Raw genomic sequence first — 23,781 nt, 5'->3', positions numbered from 1 at the left:
TTATAGAGTGACCTAAATGTTAAATATCTAGGCACAGGGCTGACAGTACTACTTTTCCTGTACTCAGGGAAGAGAATATTAACAACAGTAACTTTTTAAAAATTTATCCGGCATCTTTCTATAAAAAATGTAAACGGAAATGAATAAAATCAGTAAATATGAACTAACTGATCATAAATTAATGTAATGTTTGTTTTTTAAAACACCTGTGCTATATATCAGAAACTGGAATATTTTAACTAAAATCTCATTTTCAGTTACATAATCATTAATAGACTGTACCTAAATGGAATGAAAAATATTAAATCCCAAATGATGCCATAAAGTGGTAAGACCATTTAGTAATTATACTAAAAAAATCAAACAAGATCATAATACTATTTTTAATATAGGAGATCATTTTAGGGTACTGCAAATTAAGGAGAATAAAAAACCACTATTTAAAAACAGACAAAGGATAATGATTATCAAGATAAAATATATGACTTTAAAAAACCTTTTTTATTAAAAAAAAAAAAAGCTGAAAAAGAGCCCAGACTTTAATTAGTGATATGAATGAACCAGGTCTGGTTAAGACCAGGGCATGCCAGGCCAAAGGGTAAAGGTTGAAACTGACTGTGCTTTAAAACTTCAACTTCCATATGAGACCAAGAGAAGAGATCTCTATTTGGTACAGGATCTAAATTTTCTAAATGGTACAACTCTACAGTCGATTTGTTCAAACATCACAATTGCATAGAACTTTGAACAGAAAGTGAGATACGGTAGGTTAGTATAGGCTGGAGTGAAACAGTGACACATCCCAGAGTAATTTGGGCAGATAATAAAAAATATATTTACAGCCTCCCCCTCCCCAGCCCCGAGGATCTGGCGGAGGTGCGGATGTATTGGACATTCTCACCTGGACTGGTGTTGATGTTGTCACAAACATTGGGACCGGTGGTTTGATGTACTGAGCCCTTGATCATGGGACTTCCCCTTATGAAGCTCGTTACTGCAAAGGAGAGTCTAAACTTGCATATAATTTTGCCTAAGAGTCTCCCCCTGAGTACCTCTTTGTTGCTCAGATGTGGCCCTCTCTCTCTCTAACTGAGCCATCTCGACAGGTGAACTCGCTGCCCTCCCCGCTACGTGGGACCCGACTCCCAGGGTTGTAAATCTCCCTGGCAATGCAGAATATGACTCCTGGGGATGAATGTGGACCTGGCATCGTGGGACTGAGAGTATCTTCTTGACCAAAAGGGGGATGCAAAATGAGACAAAATAGTTTCAGTGGCTGAGAGATTTCAAATGGAGTCAAGAGGTCTCTCTGGTGGACATTCTTATGCACTATATAGATAACACCTCTTAGGTTTTAATGTATTGGAATAGCTAGAAGTAAATACTTGAAACTACCAAACTCCAACCCAGCAGTCTGGACTCCTGAAGACAATTATATAATAATGTAGATTACAAGGGGTGACAGTGTGATTGTGAAGACCTTGTGGATCACACCCCCTTTATCTAGTGTATGGATGAGTGGAGGAATGGGGATAAAAACTAAAGGACAAATGGGGTGGCATGGGGGGATGATTTGGGTTTTTTTCACTTTTATTTTTTATTCTTGTTCTGGTTCTTTCTGATGTAAGGAAAATATTCAGAGATAGACTGTGGTGATGAACGCATAACTATGCTATCATACTGTGGACAGTGGATTGTATACCATGGATGATTGTATGGTGTGTGAATGTATTTCAATAAAACTGAATTTAATTTAAAAAAAAAAAAAAAGAAAAAAACCTTTTTTATTACAGACTGAAAACTCTATCAACCACAGGGCATTTTTAGGGCAGCAAAACTATTTTGTATGATACCCTAATGGTGGATAAGGGATATTTGTTTGTCAAAGCCCAGAGAACTATATATACAAAGAGTGAACCCTGATGTAAACTACGGATTTTAGTTAAAATAATTTATCAAATTTGGTTTATCAACTGTAACAAATGTACATTAATGAATTTATAAAACTTGATACTTTCATCTGCCTACCAAGTATAAGCATTACACGTCCAAAAATTCAAATAATCACAATCTTTACAACTCAAAAGTATGTTCTCAGATATGAGTCAAAGTTTTGGAATGCTGCATAATTATTTAACAACAATAACATTCATAACGCTAATAATTTTCATTTTGTACAGCTCTCACTTTTTCCAGGACATTTACATAAACTGTATTTCCAACTTAGAGATAAATCAATAGCAATAAAAAAAATTTTGTAATTGCCTAAATATTGCAGAGACTATCAATGGCAAGTGGAACTAAATCTGAGGTCTCTTATCTCACAGAATATCTTCTTTCTTCATATTATTATCCTTTACTTAAAACTGAATGTGAACTTTCTGGACGTCATGAACATGGTTAACATAGGGCATCCCCTATAGAAACAACTAATAAAAGGATAAATACCACTTGGTTAGAACTCTGGAGAACTCTGGAGGATGTTAGAGACTGGAGAAGAAATCCACAAAGGCTGAATTAAGGAAAAAGGAAAAATCCCACCCAAAACAAGTAGGAGATTTAAGTCTCGGATCTGCCAGTCTAGATCCCTCCCTCCTACTCAGTCACTTGCAGCTTAGAGGTCGCATAGCGGCAGCACAGCCTGGATCCCTCCTGCCATAGATGCAAATCAGAGTCACTCCCAGCAGCAAGTTAGAACACCATGTATATCCAAGCACAGGGACCCAAGTATGCAAAGACCCAGGGCATATGGCAAACAGCTGAGGAACACCACATACGAAAGTGCCCCCAGGGAAAAAAAAAAAAAGAGACCACAACAGAACTGTTGGCAAGAGGTGCACACACTCAGCCCAATCTAATTGTTAGATCACCTAAACGAAAAACAGGCCTTTTTGGATTGACCCCAACTGGTTCCCTGGGGCAGGATACACTAACAGGGAAGTGATCCCGGACGAAGAAAAGCTTTATGGAAAAAAAAACGGGGGAGGAACTGAACTGCTGTCAGGCAGGACAGTTCCCAGAACTGAAGAGTGTAAAAAAAGGGGGCACAAAGTGAGAGAAAATTTGAACAAATCGTAGAAGCTGGGGAGAAAATTCTGAAAAAACAAACAAACAAACAAACAAAACAGATCAGAATTCCCAGAGAAGGAAGCTTTCTCCTGGAGGTTAAACAACTGCACACAAAAAAGGGCAATCTTAAAAGTTGTACCACATATCCAGGGCATGAGTTGGTTCAAAAGAGCTCAGAAAATCTGAACAAACACACTACACTAAAGGTCCAGTATAAGCTGGACCAAGCATCAAAGAAGCAATACTAAGAAATAGGAAGATATGGCTCAGGTAAGGGAACAAATTAAAACTTGAGAGAAGACAAAGAATTTAGAACTAATTAAAGAAGTTAAAAAAATCTGCTAAATCAATTCAAGGAGATGCCAAAATTTAACTAGAAATAAACAAATGGTAGATATAGAACTAAAGATATTAAGAAGACAATATGTGACCAAAAAGAAGAATTACAGAGGATTTAAAAAGAAACAATAGAAAATGTAGGGATAAAAGGTACAATAATAGAGATTAAAAATACACTAGAGGTAAACAATAGCAGATTTGAACAGGCAGAAGAAGGAATCAGTGAACTAAAAAACAGGACAACGGAAATCTTAACAGTCAGAGGAACAGAGAGAGAAAAGAAAATATTGAGCAGCTTCTCAGGGACTCGAGTGACAGCATGAAGAGTACAGACAAATCAAGGTAATTCCAGAAGGAGAAGAGAAGGAGAAAAGGGCAGAAAGAATATTTGAGGAAATAATGGCCCAAAATTTCACAACTTTCATGAAAGACATAAATATACAAATCCAAGAAGCACAACATAATCCAAACAGGATAAACCCTAATAGAACTACTCTAAGATACATACTAATCAAAATGTCACATGACAAAAATAGAGAATTCTGAAATCAGCAAAAGAAAAGTGACTTGTCATATACAAGGGATCATCAGTAGGACAAAGTGCTAAAACCAAGAAGGCAGTGTGATATATTTAAGGTACTGAACGAGAAAAACTGCCAGCCAAACATTCTTTATCTGGCACATCTGTCCTTCAAAAACATTCACAGATAAACAGAAACAGAGAGCTTATCACAAAACACCTTCCCTATGAGAACTGCTAAAGGGAGTTCTTCAGGTTGAAAGAAAATACAGTAGAGAGTGGCTTGGAGTAGTGTGAAGAAGAGAAAATCTTCAGCAAAAGTAATTAAATGGGTAAATGCCAAACTCAATAGTACTGTATCCTCAATATATAACTCTGAGTAATTCCTATAAGAGTCAGAAAACAAGAGAGTAAGAAAAAGTCATATTTTCTGATAACAGACACACAAAATATGAAGACAAAAACAACATGAAGAGGAGAAATGGAGAAATATCAGAGCAGAGAATGTGTACACTACTGAAGTCAAGTTGTTGCTATCTTTTCAAATTAGTAGGTTACAGATGAGGTTGTAAAATACAAAGTCCCACAAAGGGAATCTTTTAAAAATACACAGAAACAGAAATGAGAAAGGGATCAGTCAGATACATCACAAAAGATCAACTATGCAGAAAAGGACATAGCAAAAAAGGAAAACAGAGACAAAAAAAGAATATGACATATAAAAGAACTAAAAGACAAAATGGCCAAGGTTAAGTACTACCTTTACAGTAATAACACGGAATATTAACGGATTAAACTCCCCAATCAAAAAAAACACAGCTTGTTAGAATGGCTAAAAAAGCACAATCCAACTGTATGTTGTTTACACCTTAGACCCAAAGACACAAATAGGTTGAAAGTGAAAGGATGGAAAAAGATAAATAGACTTTAAGTCAAAAGCTGTTATAAGAGAAGACTTATTATTCAAATATTGATAAAAGGTCCAATCCACCAAGAAGAAATGACAATCATAAATATTTATGTACCTAACCATGTGACCCAAAATCCATGAGGCAAATACTGGCAAAACTGAAGGGAGAAACAGTCACCTCTACAATAACAGTCGGAGATTTCAATATACCACTCTCATCAATATATAAAACATCTAGACAGAAGATCAAGAAGGAAACAGAGACATTGAATAATATGATAAATGAATTAGACCTAAAAGACATATACAGAATATGACACTGCAAAACAGCAGGATATAAATTCTTCTCAAACGGACACGATTCGTTCTCTAGGATAGACCACATGTTGGGTACCAAAACAAGACTCAATAAATTTAGTATCTTTTGTTAGGCAATGGTTTCTTAGATTTTACACCCAAAGCACAAGCAACAAAAGAAAAAAGCCATGTGAAAAGATGCTCATCATCATTAGCTACTAGGGAAATGCAAATCAAAACCACAATGAGATTCCATTCCACACCCACTGGAATTGCTACTACTAAAAACAACAGAAAATTACAAGTGTTGGAAAGGATATGGAGAAACAGGAGCACTCATTCGCTGGCAGTGGGAATGCAGAATTGTGCAGTCACTTGGAAGACAGAATGGCAGTTCCTCAGAAAGCTTAAGTATAGAATTACCATGTGATCTGGCAATCCCATGTCTAGGTATATACCCCAAAGAATTGAATGCAGGGACTAGAACAGATACATGCACACCAATGAATTGCCAAAAGATGGAAGCAACCCAAGTGTCCTTCAACCAAAGAATGGATAAACAAAATGTGGTATATAATACAATGGGATATTATTCAGCAATAAAAAGGAATGAGTTCTGACACACACGACATGGATGAACTTTGAAGACATCATGCTGAGTGAAATAAGCCAGACACAAAAGGAAAAATATTGTATGATCTCACTGATATAAAACAATTAGAATAAGCAATCTCAGAGTCAGAATCTAGAATATAGGTTTCCAGGGGCTGGGCTGGGGGTAGGCAATGGGGATTTAACGCTTAAATTATACAGTTTCTATTTGGGTTGTTTGTAAAGTTTCAGCAATGGATGGTGGCGATGGTAGCACAACATTGTGAAAGTAATTAACAGTGTTGAATTATATATGTGAATGTGGCTGAAGGGGAAATTTTGAGTTTATATATGTTACTAAAACAAAATTAAAAAACAAAACAAAACAAAACTATAGGACTGCACAACAAACTGTGAACCCTATTGTAAATGATGTACTATAGTTAACAGCACAATTATAAAAATGTTCTTTCATGAACTATAACAAATGTACCATACTAATGCAAGGTGTTAGTAATAGGTTGGTATATGGGAACTCTGTATTTTACATATTTTATGCATGAATTTTCTGTAAACCTACAACTTCTCTATTTAAAAAAACTGAATATGAATACCTACATGATTATTTCAGAATGCAGTATTAGTTATAAAAAAGGAAAAAAACTAACTATAAGGGAATATTTATGCTCATAAAAGCAAGCTGTAATATGTGTAGTGTTTTAGAAGTGAAAACCCAGTGGAAGAGTTCTCTAAATCAATGTGGCTATAAAGTTAATATAAATTGTTTAAGTATATTCTTCACAGCCTCAGCCTTCCAAAAGAGTAATTTCATTTTAAGCACATCAATTTAAAAGAAATAATACAAAAAATTTTCTGATCTACAAATAGCCACATATGGCTATTTAAATTTAATTAACATTAAATAAAACTAAATGTTTAGCTCCTTGGTTGCACTAGTCATATTTCAAATGCTCAACAGCAGCATATGGTTATTGGCTAGTCATCGCTGCAAAGGACAGCACCGATATGGAACATTTCCATCACTGAAAAAAGTTCTATTGGAGAAAAGTGTTCTGTACATTTAATCAATGATTTTTTAACAAGTTATGTTAGCCAGAACAAAACCAAAAGGAAGCTACTTTGTTTATCAAACTTATTTCAAACTGATGGTTGTGAAGTCAGAGGATAAACTAATTTGAATCCAGTTTGTCATATCTGAGTATTTGAGACATATTTACCATTTGAATTAGGTATTAAAATAACAATAGCAGAAAGCAGCCTAAATTCTTTCCTTTCACATCACCAGGTAGCCCCGTCCAAATTGTCTACGGATTTTCCATGGGTTAAAAGGAAGAATCTACTGAAGACCACGTCTAGGGAACATGATATTAAAATGGCACTATAACATCAAAGTCAGCAATTTAGAAGGAGGTAAGCAGTTGAAACAAAGCTGGACATTGCAGATGAACTATAAAGAACATCATTAATCTAGATTAAATTTTTACAACTGGGTTTCCTCATAACATTGCTTCTGGACATTAGTAGGAACATATGACAAAAGGGTTCCATAGTCAAATAAAGTTGGGAAATATTTTATATTATGCCTTCCTCTACTCAATGTATAATGCACATTCACATTTCAAAAACATATTCTTTTAAACACCTGTTTAGCTTTCTTTCTCTCATATGGCCCCCAGAACACTTATTCTACCAAATACGCTTGTTCACATCCTGAAGAACACTATTCCGCAGACGGCTTGAAAGAAACGCAGTCCTCAATCAATGGTATTGTATATAACAGCTTGCTCTTCAGCCACCACTCTTTAGGGATTTTTTTTAGAAAAGCCAGCATAAAGCACTTTTATTGCAATAATAACTCAAAACTCCTATGTGTTGCCAGAGATGGGAGGTTAGGGTGGGGAGCAGCAATAATTTCTCCCACCAAATCACTACACAGGTCAGCAGTGGAGTGAGAAAGGGGAGGAAAAGCTAGGAAATTTTGAGATCAGCAGCGGGGGCTCAACAACTTTCTAGTTGCTTCCATTTAGACAACCAAAGAAGCGAAAATGAACCTTTCATATATTTGAGCAATGAAGAAGCAAAGCCCATCTCTAAGACTGTTGAAGAAAAGGTGGATGGCTAAGAAAAAAAAAAAAAAAAAAAAGACCCCTCTATATGAAGAGGATGCCTTTAGTGGAAAAGGCCAATTTTGATTCCCACATCCCAGAACTGTCCAAAGTCCAGCCCAGTACAGGTCCACCCCTCCGGGTCTGATTTCCTGTGAGAACTGCTTCCTCTCTGAGTGAAATACAAAGAGAAAGGCCCTACTGCACAGGACTGCACAGGCTTCAAAAGGAATAGATATTAGACAAATTATTTTTGGGTAGGTCTCCCGAGCAGCTTAAAATACTAGGTACTTTGGTTATTTACACCTTTATTCACAAACTAGCAAAGGTAAATCTGCATTACCACTTTATCAATTTCAAAACAGTTCCAACCAACTCCTAGCAAGAAAATAATTGTTTTTCAATATGCAAGAACCTAAAGCTATTTCCCCAAACAACCAAAACAAATAAAAAACAAATTACTTAACCAAATTGTTTTAACCTTATTTGAAACTTTAAAATCTGTTTTTATGTGTGTGGATTATAGTTTATAATCTATTATGGAAATATGGTTATTGACTTACAATTATTTTTATAGTACTTATAGATTATCTTTAGCGTTAAAGTATTGATAAATCTGGCAAGAAATGAGATAGAATTAGTGGAAAATCAAAGATAATTATATTAAGAATTATGTTTGCAGATAGATTTTAAATTACAGAGATGTTTTAAAATAGGTAATGACAAACCATTATTTATAAATGTATTCTTTGGAGATTATTTTAATTAATAAACATTAAAATATATTTTAATCTAAAAGATTGTTTTGAAGAGTCTAACCTGATGAAGAAGCACAAAAAGATCATGATTCTAGTGTAGTTATCCTTTGCCTCTCTGGTATTAGTGGTAACCACATAAATAACTGCTTCAGATGTTGAAAAAAGAGTGTAGATATGGCAGGCTTCAGTTGGAAAAAGACACAAGAAGGTTGTTAAGAGTGCATTTTTATTTGATGTAAAGATGAAAGCTTTTTTTTTTAAAGCTTTTGGACTTTGTTGCTATTAGCAGATACCTGCTCAAAACTTTTTTCAGGCTCCAACTATATACCAAATTAGTTAGAGCTTATTATACGAGACCAGTCTCAAGTATGGTTCCCTGAGGTGAAACATCAACATCACCTGGGAACTCCTTAGAAATGCAAATTCTCAGGCTCAACCCCAGACTTAACTAAATCTGGAACTTTTAGGTAAGGCCCAGCAATCTGTTTTAACAAGCTCTCCAGGTGACTGATACAAGCTAAGGTTTGAAAATCACGGTTAGACTAAGGGAATAAAAAAATGAGTAAGATATAGATTCTGCATTCAAGGTGTCATGCTGACCATATACCCACTCATTTTCCTTCTAGGCTAATATCCATAAACAAGTCTAATACAAATTTGCATTTAATTACATCTTTTTTGGAAATGTACATATGCTAATGGAAAACACTTTGTAGCCATGGAGAAAGTTATACTGGTAAATTTTCCTTTACTGTGGCATATTAAGCAGCAGTCTCTAACCAGGACTAACTTGCCCGAGAGTTTAAGGAATAAATATATTAAATCCACATCTATTTAGACCTCAATGTCTTTAACACACAACTGAGGGAAAGTCTGTGATGAAATGGTTTGTGATTTCCAGTTTATTAACCAGAAAACTTATTCAGAAGAGTTAAACTATCTTTGTTTTCTGGGAGTGGGGGTGGAGTGGGAAGGGATGTTACACACTAATAAATCTCCGAATTGGCAATTTTTGAAAACAGCAAATACCACAGAAATCAAGTACTGCATCTGTGCTGGATATGATAAAATTAAACAATTTGCCTTACTCAATAAGAAATGCTAATTTGATTAAAAAAAAACTAAAAAACAATCACAATATGTGCCAATAACCTCAAGAATATTCATAGTGATTCTACTTGTAAGAATCTAAGACGTACACTAAGAAAAAAACTGGAAATAAAGTAGATGTCTATCAACATGAAACGTAAAATCGTGGCACATTCTTAAACAATACTAAGATCACAGCACATGGACTACAATCCAACTTCAGAAAGCAAATACAACCAAAGAGAAAAAGACTAGAAAGATAACACTTCAAAACATAGTAGTGGGAATTCTAGGCTTTTCTTTTTGTTTTCTGTATTTTCTATTAATCCAATAGTAAGCATATAATATTTTAAAATGAGAAAAAAATCAGGAAAAAATGACTTAAATCATGTTTTGCAGTATTCAATAGCACCAGAAAATGCTGTGGCATTATTAAATTTAAAAAAAATTATGAAACACTACTTTACAGTATTATCTGAATTCTATTTTTAAATTTCAAATAGTCAAAACATAAAAAGGATATACATCAAAATATTAACATAAAGAAAATAAGTTGCTTATATTCCTAATATCCATACAGACCAACTTATTTTCTTTATGCTTTTTTGTATTTTTCCAAATTTTCTATGATGACTACTATTTTTGAAATTAGAAATTTGTTTTAAAAAAATAAGAAAAGGAGCTATACCATAGGCAAGTGTGGATATTTATCTACTTTGAGAAAGCCCAATATACAATTACAAAAATCCTCAAACTTATTTTGGAAGAGAGATGGTTACAAATAAACTTTGGGCTTTACCTTAAGTTAGGATGTAAGAAGACATCACATAAAATATTTTTCATTAGAAAGGATTCCTCTGACTACAGGATTTTCTCGTAATTGTAAGTATTTGTACTTAAATTATAAAATACTGTCTATAGGAAGAGAGTTAAAGACTTTGGAAAGATAAACATTTAAATGTTTAGAATAACTGAAAACTGTAGATAACTGAAATGTCAAAAACCCAGAAATATTAGTGGAAAGTTATTGATAAGAACATTGATAGGAAGGTAAAATTTAGTTTGGATATCTCTTTTGTGGTACAACCTTAATTATGTGAACAGAAATATACCTGTAAAAAATGTTTTCCTTGAGGTTAAAGATAGAGTTACCATATGATTCAGCAATTCCACTCTCAGGTATATGTACATATCAAAGAGAAATGAGTAAGTCCATACAAAAACTTGTAAAAGAACGTTAATAGCAGCATTATTCATAATAGACAAAAAGTAAAAACACCCTGAATGTTCATATCAAAGGATGAATGGATAAATAAAATGTGTTATATTCATATAATGGAATATTATTCCACCATAAAAAGAAATGAAGTACTGACACGTGCTACAACATGGATGAACCTTGAAAACATTATGCCAAGTGAAAGAAGCCAGACATAAAAGGTCACATACTATACGATTCCATTTATATGAAATGTTCAGAACAGGCAATTCTATAGGGACAGAAAGTAGTTAAGTGATTGTCTAGGGCTGGATTTGGAAGGGGATTTGGCGAAAATAGTAACTATTAATGGGTACAGAGGTTTCTTAGTGATGAAAATGTTTTAAAATTAATTGTGATGGTTGCACAACTGTTGAATATATCAAAAACTCTTAATTGAACACTTTAAATAGGTGGATTGTAAAGTATTTGAATTATATCCCAAAGCTGTTATTAAAAATATTTAATCAGAGACAATTATAAACTAATCTTATTTTTCAATTAAAACAAGCTGAGTGTTGCTAAACCTGTGAGTCCTAAGCATTGTTTATCTTTTATCAATAATAACTGATATTTTCTTTTACGTTTTTTCTTGCCAACTCTAAAGACACACAGAGGCACTAGCTGAGTAATATAATAGAAAAGGGCTATGAGGGACCATGCACAATTTATCTAGTCAGATTTCTCAAGTGGTGGTAAGATCACTGAACACAGGAAGCAAAGATGTAACACAAAATTATGGTCATATCTTAGAAATATTATTTTTTGGCTACTTCCAGAAATATAGTTATTTAATAGACCCTTGACAAATAAGAAGTTTCTGCCTTAACCAACGGGAGATGTTTATATGAAGGACTCAAAATACAAAGAATATTTAAAGTTATTTGGTATTTATACTTCAACAGTTTCACACTTTCTGACAAGCTTTATCCCTACTACTGGGGATGGATTTAAAATCAAATGACAAGATCTAATTTTCAGTTTTTAGAAAATATTAAATGTGCTTATTCTCCAGTGTTAACATTTTTTTAATTACAATTTGCTTTTGTTGCTGAGTTTCAAAAAATTGATGCCAGACGTAAAAAACATGAGCAATTTTATTTTTACAGGAAATATTCTCAAATACCTTAAATAATACATTAAACAGTCACATTACAGTACAGCTGCCACTGAAATACCTAAGAGAAAAATCATTACTTTTGTTGTTTCTTAATAGCTTTTAACCTGTTATTTTTAAAAATCTCTTATACCTGAGACAAAATCAACAAGATAAGTAACTATCAGCCATCTGCCAAAAATACTTCCATACCATTCTTAAAACCACTGAAGTCATAAAAACTCAGCAGTCAGCTTATGGCATGAATATCATCAATGGGATACCTAAGAAATGGGGAGGAGGAGGGAAGTTTTCAAAACAATATAAACTCACTCTGCCATAGTGAGACTTATAAATTAGACGTACCATTTCTTATTTGCAACACTAAACAACAGGCATGCAATAGCTACTTCTAACTGAATGAATTCTGACCTACCAGGAATTGTTCAATGAGCTTTAGAGCTCTCTCATTCTCTGGGGTTATTTGTATCTTTTGTATGCCATTTCTTACCAGTCCAGACTCATATTCATAATTTTATAATCAATTGTTCACACTAGTAATAATGACTTTTTATGTCTACCTAATTCAATATTATTACATTTAAACATGCTGAAAGCAAAATATTATAGGTTTTAATATGGAAGGCAAGTAACACTTATCAGCATCTATGATGTGCTAGATACTGTGCCAGAAGATTAACATGGGTTATCTTTTTTAATCCACTTTGCAATAGGTATTAGTATTATCACCCAAAGCAATGACAACTCCAGGGCAGAGAAAACTGTTTCCACTCTTCATGCTAACATTTCCTGTTAGTCTGGTGTTTTCAATTCCATTCATTCATTCATACAAAATAGGCATTAAAACCTTGAAGGGCATACTGCTTTCTTATACATAATCTAAAATACAACACAATTTTTAAGTTCTTAAAGCTTAATGTCAGAGGACTGTGGGAAGATGGCAGAGCACAAAGCCCCAGGAATGAGTCCCTCTACCCAAACAACTATTGAACTGGCAGGAACTGTCTGAACCAACTATTTTGAAACACCAGAGTCTAGTGGATCATTGTGCAGCTTCCAGGAAGGAGGGAGAGGAAGAGGTGATAAACTGGGGTAAACACTGGGTGAGTTCCACCCCCCTGCAGTGGCTAATAACTCACTTCTCCCAGGCGCATGGTGGCAGCAGTGGGGACTGCAACTTGGGTTACTGGTACAGCTTGCCGGTGGAAAGGACGGCCATAAAGGCCTAGTGCTCCTAATCCAGGGTTGTGTGGTCTGATTACTGATCACTGCTTTGATTACCTATTTCAGATCACTGGAGGCCAGCTCTGAGGTTAGCCACTGTTCTAACATACCTTGGGCAAATGTGGTAAGGAATCTTAAAGACAGTAACCTTTCTCAAAAATACAGAAAGACAGGGAGAGGAAGAAGATGGCAGCATGGAGAGGAATGGAAACTAGTTAGTCCCCCTGGAACAACTAATAAACAACCAGGAACAACTAGTAAATAATCTGGAATAACTGCTGGGGGACAAGCATGACTGTCCACACATCATACACCAACCTGGATTGGGACGAATACCCAAGATCGCAGCATAAAACCTGCAAGTAAAAACTGCGGACCCGTGCCAAGAGCCACCCCTCCCCCGCCCCCCACAGCAGGCCGAACTGCAAAGCCTCGCTCTGTTAGACAGCAGCACTCTCTGAACAAGCGAATGTACCTCAGCCCAGCTCCAACTGAGGTTTTCATTAACAAATGTGGACTGCTCAATACAAGCTCCAAATCCCCAACAAGAAGAAAGAGGCTTTTGATGACAACTGATCTTGGAGAGCAGGAGGACCTCTCTGGGAGGGAGTGGGAGCTGGGATGTTCAGGGAGAGTGCTGTTACCCCAGGCCTCAGAGAAGGTGGAGCACATTCCCCAGGGATTGGGGAGAGCCTGGCTGCCACCTAACCGTTCTGAAGGGTTTGAGCGTGTGCCCCAGAGATGGAAGAGAATCCAAGTGTTGCCCCACTGTTTGAGGAGGGTAGGGCCAAGAAAGTGGTCTCCCCAATGTGAGGATATGTTGGAGCACTCATCCCAGCACTTGGAGAGAAAAGGGCTCCTTAAAGGCCCTTAGGAAGGGTTAGACTCCTGCTCTCTCAAGCCCCAAGGATAAAACGTTATTTTGTAAATGACTCTCAGACTTTGAAACCTAATAGAGTTTGCCCTGTGGGTTTTAGGAACTATTTTGGTCCTGTGAACCCTGTTTTCCTTATTGTTTCTCCTTATGACAATGGGAATGTTTATCCTATCATTGTCCCTCCTTTGTATATTAGAAGCAGATAACTTGTTCTAAGTTTCACAGGTCCACAGACAGAGGGGAAATTTGCCTTCGAACAGACTGTGCCTTTAATTGATTTTGATGGGGTCTTGTACTAACCTATTGTTACCGAAGTGATTTAAGTTTTTGTGATACTGTGATGGGATGAATGTATTTTGTATTTGGAAAGCATATGTTTCCCTGGGGTCCAAGGGGTGGAATGTGCCAGTTTGTATATATTAAGTCCCCCCAAAAAGCCATATTCTTTAATGCAATCTTGTAGGGGCAGACGTATTAGTGTTGATTAGACTGTAATTCTTTGAGTATTTCCATGGAGATGCAACCCACCCAACTGTAGGTGGTAATTCTGATTAGGTAATTTCCATGGAGGTGTGGTCCTGCCCATTCAGCATGGACCTTGATTAGTTTACTAGAGCACTATATAAGCTTGGACAGGAGTGAGCTGCTACAGCCAAGAGGGACGCTTTTGAAGATTGCATAGGAGCTGAGAGAGGAGCTGCAGCTTACAGAGACATTTTGGGGACGGTCTTTGAAAGCAGACTTTTGCTTCATAGAAGCTAAGATAGGACAAATGCCCCAAGAGCAACTAAGAGTGACATTTTTGAGGAGTTGCACTCTAGAGAAGAGTATCCTGGGAGAAAGCCATTTTGAAACCAGAACTCTGGAGCAGATGCCAGCCATGTGCCTTCCCAGCTAACAGAGGTTTTCCAGACTTCACTGGCCATCCTTCAGTAAAGGTACCCAATTGTTGATGACTTACCTTGGACACTTTATGGCCTTAAGACTGTAACTTTGTAACAAAATAAACCCCCTTTATAAAAGCCAATCCATTTCTGGTGTTTTGCCAAAAGGCAGCATTAGCAAAACGAAAACTGCTCTACAGGAAACACTAAAGGGAGCACTACAGACAGTAAGGAAAAGACAGGAGTGAGAGGTTTGGAACACAATTTTGGGAGATAGTAGCACAGCAATGTAAGTACACTGAGCAAAGATGACTGTGAGTATGGCTGAAAGAGGAAGGTTAGGATATGTGATACCAGAAGGAAAGAGGAAAGATAAAGACTGGGACTGGATAACTCAGTGAAACCCAGAGTGCTCAGCGATTGTGATAAAAGATACAAATATGTTTTAACATGAGGGAGAACTCTGACATTTTAATAGCTTGACATTGCAAGGTATTAAAAATAGGGTGGGATTGGGGAAAAATACAATCAATGCAAACTAGAGACTATAATCAACAGAAACATTGTATTATGCTTCCTTTAATGTAACAAAGGCAATATACCAAAGCTAAATGCATATGGGGGGGAATATGAGAGGTGTTTGGAACTCTTGGCATTGATGATGTTGTCTGACTATTCTACTTTAGCTTAATGCTACGTTTCCTTTTGTTGCGTCCTAGCTGTCATTTTTTTTCCTTTCTTTTTTCTTTTTGTTTTGTCTCTCTACCTTCTTTGACTCTTCCTCCTTCTTTGTGGAAGAAATGGAAATGTCCTTATATAGATAGTGGTGATGGTGGTGAATACATAGATACAGGACTATACAGGGAACCACTGACTATTTACTTAGGACGGAATGTATGTTGTGTGAACAAAATTGTCTTAAAAAAACATGGGCTGATGAAGAAACCCTGAAGGCACTATATTGAGTGAAATAAGACAGACACATAAGGACAAATATTGCAGGGTCTCACCGGTATGAACTAATTATAATATGTAAACTCATAGATATGAAATGTAAGTTACCAGGATATAGAATAAGGATAAAGAATGGGAAGCAGTTGCTTATTATGAGCAGAATGTTCAACTCAAGTGAACTTAAACGTTTGAAAGTGGACAGAGGTGATAGTGACACATTGTGAGAATGACTAACAGTGCTGAATGGTCTGTGAATGTGGTGGAAAGGTTAAGCTCAGAGTCACGTATGTTACCAGAAGGAAAGTTGGAGGTTAAAAGATGGGAATGTATAAAACAGTGAACCTTGAAGTGACAATGTCTGTGATTAACTGTACAAATATTAGAAATCTCTCTCATGAACCAGAACAAATGTATGACACTATAACTAGAAGTTAATAATAGAAGAGCATATAGGGAAAAAATATACCTATTGCTATCTATGTACTACAGTTAGTAGTATTTCAACATTCTTTCATCAACAATAACAAATGTACTATACCAATACTGTGAATCAATAATGGCGGGGTGGGAGTTAGGGATATGGGAGGATTTGAGTTCCCTTTTTATGTCTTTATTTCTTTTCTGGAGTAATGAAAATGTTCTAAAAATTGAATAAAAGATTTTATTGTGGTGATAGATACACAGCTTTATGACAGTACCATGGGCAACTGATTGTACACTTTGGATCTTTGGATAATTCTATAGCATGTGAACAATCTCATTTAAAAAAAATACAGAAAGACAATTAAGGGTCTGCATTAACTGGGCAAGTGCTGAATCAAGAAAACATAGCTTCAAAAACCAGAGAAGCAGCTTCTGGTGTACCATCTAACACCTCCCTGATCCCCTTCAACTCAGGGTGGAGCTTTTGCACTCCCATTACGGGTCCCTGGCAGAGGGAGCAGCGTGTGTGTCCTGGAGTACATGTGTGTCAGTGCCAAGCTACAGAATGGAAGTCTGAGGGACTAGTCAGGGAACTTGTCTGAGACTCACCCCCTAGAGTTTGTCCCAATGGAAAAGTGCCTTGTAGAGAGCTGGAATAGCATGAAAAACAATTAAAAAAAAAATGGCCTGGGGCAAAGAACCACCCTCATTAAGTCGTACAACAGAAAATTCAACAGGGGATGAAAGTCTATTTCAAAGGAAGTAGAGGGGGCGTAAAAGGGAGAATTCCTAAGACTACAAGCAAGCACAAGCCCAGAAAAAGAAGCAGACTCCATGGCTCCATGCAGGCTCAGATAAGATAGGGAGAACCCTGCCCTTCCCATCTGCCTCTGGCTGATCTTCTTTACAAGAGGGCTAAGCTCTGAAGGAGACCCCTAGCTAAAGCAGAGCCAATCTGAAAAGACTATGAAAGGTGTTTTTTGCTTTGGTTTGTTTGTTTTGATTAGTTCCTGAAATTCAAGAAAATCTCTGTCATATCACTAGCTGCTTACAAACTTAAAAAACAAACAACTCAGGGATTAAATCTCAGAGATTTAAAGATATTAAAATGTACAGTGTGAAAGAAACATTACAAGATAAACAAAGAAACAGTAAGCGATGGTCCAACCAAAGAAACAAGATGAAAATACAGAAACCATAAACAAACAGGATCAGACTTTGGACTTATGAAACAAAGACTTTAAAAAAAAAATGATGCTTAATATGCTCAAGGAGATAAAGGAAAACATGGTGAAAGAACTAAAGAATATGAAGAAAACAATCAATGAACAATATCGGAGTCTCTCTGAGATTCTCAATAGAAAGCAAACACAAATACTGGAGCTGAAGAACACAGTAACCATATGAAAAATTTGCTAATGGTTTCAACAACAAATTGGAGGCGGGAGAAGAAAGAATCAGTGATCTAGAATAAAACTACTGAAATTAGTCAGGCTGAGGGCAGAAAGTTAAACGAATAAAAAAGAGTGAACCTGTGGGACACCATCAAGCATACCAACATATGCATTATGGGAGTCCATGAGGGAGAAGAAAGAGAGAAAGGGGCAGAAGGAATATTCAAAGAAATAATGGTAGAACACTGTGCCAGTCTGAATGTATTATGTCCCCCAAAATGCCATTATCTTTGATATAATCTAATGTGGGCAGAAGTATTAGTGTTAATTAGGTTGTAGTTCTTTGAGTGTTTCCATGGAGATGCGACCCACCCAACTGTGGGTGATGACTATGACTGGATAGTTTCCATGGAGGTGTGGCCCCGCCCATTCAGCATGGGCCTTGATTAGTTTACTGGAGCACTATATAAGCTCAGACAGAAGGAGCAAGCTTGCTACAGCCAAGAGCGACACTTTGAGGACTGCACAGGAGCTGAGAGAGGAGCTGCAGATGAGCGACAGTTTGAAGATGGCTGTTGAAAACAAACTTTTACTCTGGAGAAGCTAAGAGAGGACAAACACCCCAAAAGCAACTGAGAGTGACATTTTGGAGAGAAGCTGAAGCCTAGAGAGGAACATCCTGGGAGAAAGCCATTTTGAAACCAGAACTCTGGAGCAGACGCCAGCCACACACCTTCCCAGCTAAAAGAGGCTTTCCAGATGCCACTGGCCATCCTCCAGTGAAGGTACCCTATTGTTGATGTGTTACCTTGGACACTTTATGGCTTTAAGACTGTAAACGTGTAACCAAATAAACCCCCTTTATAAAAGTCAGTGCATTTCTCGTGTTTGCATTCTGGCAGCATTAGCAAACCGGAACAAACACTTACCAAATTTAACAAAAGATATGAATATGTACATTCAAGAATGCCAATGAGCCCCAAATAGGAACAACTTGAAGAAAATCATGCACAGACATATAGTAATCAAACTGTCCAATGCCAAAGACAAGGAGAGAGTTCTAAAAGTCACAAGAGAAAAGCAAATAGTTATGTACAAGGGAATCCCAATAACATTAAGTACTGATTTCTCATTAGAAACCATGGAGGCAAGGAGGCCATTGTATGAAATATTTAAAGTGCTGAAAGAAAACAATTGCCAACCAAGAATTTTATACCCAGCAAGACATTCTTTCAAAAAATGAGAGAAGATTAAGACATTACCAAATAAACAAAAGCTGAGATAATTCACTACCATTAGATCTCCAATGTTAAAGGAAGTTCTTCAGAATAAAAGGAAAGAACACAGAGAGTAGATCAAAACAGTGTAAAGAAATAAAGGTAAAGGTAGCCATATGGGTAATCACAAATAGCAGTATTATTGTATTGCATTTTCTTGTATGTAAATCCACTTATTTCTTACTGGTGCTGAAATGCAGAAGCATAAATAGTTATGATAAATCCATGGCTTTGGACATAAATGTACAAACATATAATTTGTAACAAGTACAAAGAAAGGGGATAGAAGGGTATAGGAACAGTGTATGTGTATGTACTGAAGTTAAGTTGGCATAAAATCAAGTATGATTATTAAAGTTTTTGGATGTTAAAACTTAACCTCCTAAAAATCACAAAGGAAATAACTGAAAAATATATTCAGAAGAAAATGAGAAGGAATCTAAAATGGTATGATAAAAAAAATTCAAATAAATATGAAAGTACACATTAACGGAATAATCGAGGGTAAAAACGGTATAAGACTTATGAAGACAAAATAGTAAAATGACAGAAGAAAGTTAGGCATTATCAGTAGCTACTTGAAATATAAATGTACTGAACTCTTCAGTCAAAAGGCAGAGAATGGTGGAATGATTAAAGAAAAGCATTCCCAACTATATGCTGTTTTATGTATTTGTCTTAAATTCAAATACATAAGTAGGCTGAAAGTGAAAGGATAGAAAAAATTGTACCATGCAAATAGTAGCCAAAAGAGAACTGAGAAAACTATACTAAAATCACATAAAACTGAGATGAGGGACAGAGAAGGTTATTATATACTGATAAAGGGGTCAATTCAACAAGAAGACAGAATAATTATAAATATACTTGCACCAAATATCAGAGGCTCAAAATATATGAAGCAAATATTCACAGATTTGAAGGGAGAAATAGACAATTCTATCTTAATAGGAGACTTCAACACACAACTGTCAATGCTGGACAGAATAAGACGACTTCAAAAATATTATAAATAAATTACACCTAACAGTCATATATGGAATACTTCACCCAAAAGCAGCAGAATGCACATTCTTATTTATGTACATAGATCATACTCCAGGACAAACAATAAGTTAGGTCACAAACCAAGTCTCAATAAATTGAAAAATACTGAAGTCATACATTGTTATCCTCTCTGACCCCAATGGAATGAAGCTAGATATCAGTAACAGAAGAGAAAAATGGAAAATTCACAAATATGTGGAAATTAAACAAAGTACTCTTAAACCAAGCATAGGTCAAAAAAAAAAGTCACAAGGAAAATTAGGAAATATCTTGCAACAAATGAAAATGACAAAATACCACAACTTATGGAATGCAGCAAAGGCAGTGCTGAGAGGGAAATTTATAGCTCTAAAGGTTTACATTTAAAAAGAAGAAAGATCTCAAATCAGAAACCTAATCTCAAGACTAGAAGATCAAAACAAGAAGAACAAACTAAACCCAAAGAGAAGTAAATGAAAGAGAATTAAAAAAAAATAAAATCAACAAAACCAAAATGTGGCTCTTTGAAGAGATCAATACAATCAACAAACTTTTAGCTAGACTGACAAAGAAAAAAAGAGAGGACACAAATGACTAAAATCAGAAACAAAAAGGATGATGTTACTACTAATCCCACCAAAATGAAAAGGACCATAGGAGGACACTATGAACAACTACAGACCAACAAAACAGATAACCTAGATGAAATGGACACATCTTAGAAACATACAAGCCACCTACAGTGACTCAAGAAAATATAGCCAAAAACAGAACAACAACTGGTAAAGAGATCAAATCAGTAATCAAAACCATCTCAACAAAGAAAAGCCCAGGACCAGATGGTTTCACAGGAGAATTTTACCAAATATTCCAAGAAGAATTAACATAATACTGTTCAAACACTTCCAAAAAAAAAAAAAAAAAAATGAAGAGAACAATCCCTAACTCATTCTTCTATGAGGCCAACATCACCCTAATTTCAAACTCAGATCAAGATACTACAAGAAAAGAAAATTAAAAACCTATGTCCCTTATGAATATAGAGGGCAAAAATACTCAACAAAATGCTAGCAAGCCAAATCCAACAGCACATTAATAGAATTATACACCATGATCAAGTGGGATTTATCAAAGGTATGCAAGAGTAGGGTCAACATAAAGAATGTCAATTAATATACTACCCCACATTAACAAAAAAAAACCACATGATCATCTCAATTGATGCAGAAAAGGCATCTGATAAAATCCAGCAACTCTTGTTGTTAAAAACACTTAGAAAACTAGGAATAGATGAAAACTTATTCAACATGAGAAAGAGCGTATGTGAAAAACTCACTGCTGACATCATACTCAATGGTGAAAGACTAAAAACTCTCCCCCTAAGATTAGAAACAAGACAAGGATATTCACTGTTACCACTGTTATTCAACACTGTAGTGGAAATTCTAGCCAGAGCAGTTAGGCAAGAAAAAGAAATAAAAAGCATCCAAATAGGAAAGGAAGAAGCAAAACTTTTCCTATTTGCAAATGATATGATCCTATATACAGAAAATCCTAAAAAACCACAACAAATTAGTTCTAGTGAACTAATAAATTCAGCAATGTGGCGGACTACAAGATCAACACACAAAAATCAGTAGTGTTTCTATATACTAGTAATGAACAATCTGAAGAAATCAAGAAAAAAAAATCCATTTACAATGGCCACTAAAAGAATCAAATATCTAGGAATTAATCTAACCAAGGACATAAAGGACTTATACATAGAAAACTACAAAACATTGCTAAAAGAAATCAAACAAGACCTAAATAAATGGAAGGACATTCATGCTCATGGATCAAAAGACTAAATATTGTTAACTAGTCAGCTCCACCTAAAGCCATTTACAATGCAATCCCAATTAAAATTCCAACAGTCTTTGCAGAAATGCAAAAGCCAATCTTGAAATTCACCTGGAAGGGTAAGTGGGCTGAATAGCCAAAGCAATCTTGAAAACGAAAAAATTTGGAGGACTCCTACTCCCCCGATCTTATAACAATGTCACAGTAATCAAAACAGCATGGTACTGGCACAAGGACAGACCTAAAGACCAACGGAATCAAACTGAGTTCATCAACAGACCCTCACATTTATGGTTAATTGATTTTTGACAAGGCTGCCAAGCCGATTCAATTAGGAAAGAATGGTCTCTTCAACAAATGTTGCTGGAAAAACTGTCCAGACATATGCAAAAGAATAAACATGGACCCCTACCTATACAAAGATTAACTCAAAATGAATCAGACATAAATATAAGAACCAGAAAAACTTTTGTGCAAAAGAGACTTTATCATGAAAGTATATATATACAACCTATACAATGGGAGAAAATATTTGTAAATCACATATCTAATAAGGTTTTAATATCCAGAATATATAAAGAAATCCTACAACTCAATAACAAAAAGTCAAACAACCCAACTGAAAAATGGGTAAAGGCTTGAAGAGACATGTCTCCAAAGAAGATATACAAATGGACAAAATGCTTACGAAAAGATGCTCAACCTCATTACCTATTAGGGAAAGGCAAATCAAAACCACAAAGAGATACCATTCCACATCCAAGAGAATGTCTACTTAAACAAACAAACACAAAAAATTACAAGTGCTGGAAAGGATATGGACAAATAGGAAACTCATTCATTGTTGGTGGTGATGTAAATTGCCATATGATCTGGCAATTCTACTTCAAGGTATAAACCCAGAAGAATTGAAAGCAGGGACTCAAACAGATATTTACATACCAATGTTCATAGTGGCATTATTCACAATTGCCAAAAGATGAACAGAAATCAAGTGCCTATGAACTGAGGCATGGATAAACAAAATGTGGTGTATACATACAATGAAATATTATTTAGCAATAAAAAGGAATGAAGTTATGATACATGCAACAACATGGATGAAGACATAATGTTGAGTGAAATAAGCCAGACACAAAAGGACAAATATTGTATAAATTTACTGATATGAAATAAGTAGAAAAACCAAACTCACAGAGTCAGAAGCTCGACTACAGATTATCAGGGGCTGGGACAGAGGTAGGGAATGGGGAGATAATGCTTAAATTGTACAAGGTTTCTTTTTGGGTTGATGGAAAAGTTTTGATAACGGATGGAGGTGATGGTAGCACAACATTCTGAATGCAATTAACAGCACTGAATTATATATTTGAATGTGGTTAAAGCAGGAAATTTTAGGTTGTATGTATGTTACTAAAATAAAAATTTTAAAAAAAGCAACCTCATAGGACTATACAAGTAGTGAACCCTAATGTAAATCATGGGCTACAGTTAATAGTACAATTATAACAATATTCTTTCATCAATTGTAACAAATGTACCACCCTAATGCAAAGTATTAATGATAGAGTGATATATGGAAACTCTTTTTATGCATGATTTTTCTGTAAACCTACAACTTCTCTAATTCAAAAAATGCAAAAAAAAAGCTTAATATCTGTAATTCACAAATTTCTTTTTCAGTAAATGCTAGCTGCTTATTACTTTCACAGGATTTTTTTATAAAATAGTTGATGGGCTTTAAGTTATGAAAGTTGAAAATCCATGTACCAGACAACAAAGGTCAGGAAGCCAGAGTAAGAGAGT

The 23,781-nt window shown here is 35.6% G+C and overlaps 1 protein-coding gene across 3 annotated transcripts in view; it reads right to left on the bottom strand.

Moving 5' to 3' along the window:
- Window positions 1-23,781, bottom strand: part of GLCCI1 (glucocorticoid induced 1) — a 118,514-nt gene that overhangs the window by 54,646 nt on the left and 40,087 nt on the right. The window lies entirely within an intron of this gene.

This window comes from Choloepus didactylus, chromosome 5, assembly GCF_015220235.1.
Source record: "Choloepus didactylus isolate mChoDid1 chromosome 5, mChoDid1.pri, whole genome shotgun sequence".
Lineage (NCBI taxonomy): Eukaryota > Metazoa > Chordata > Mammalia > Pilosa > Megalonychidae > Choloepus > Choloepus didactylus.
Note: the sequence above shows the minus strand (reverse complement) of the source record. Positions and strands in the feature narration are given on the sequence as shown.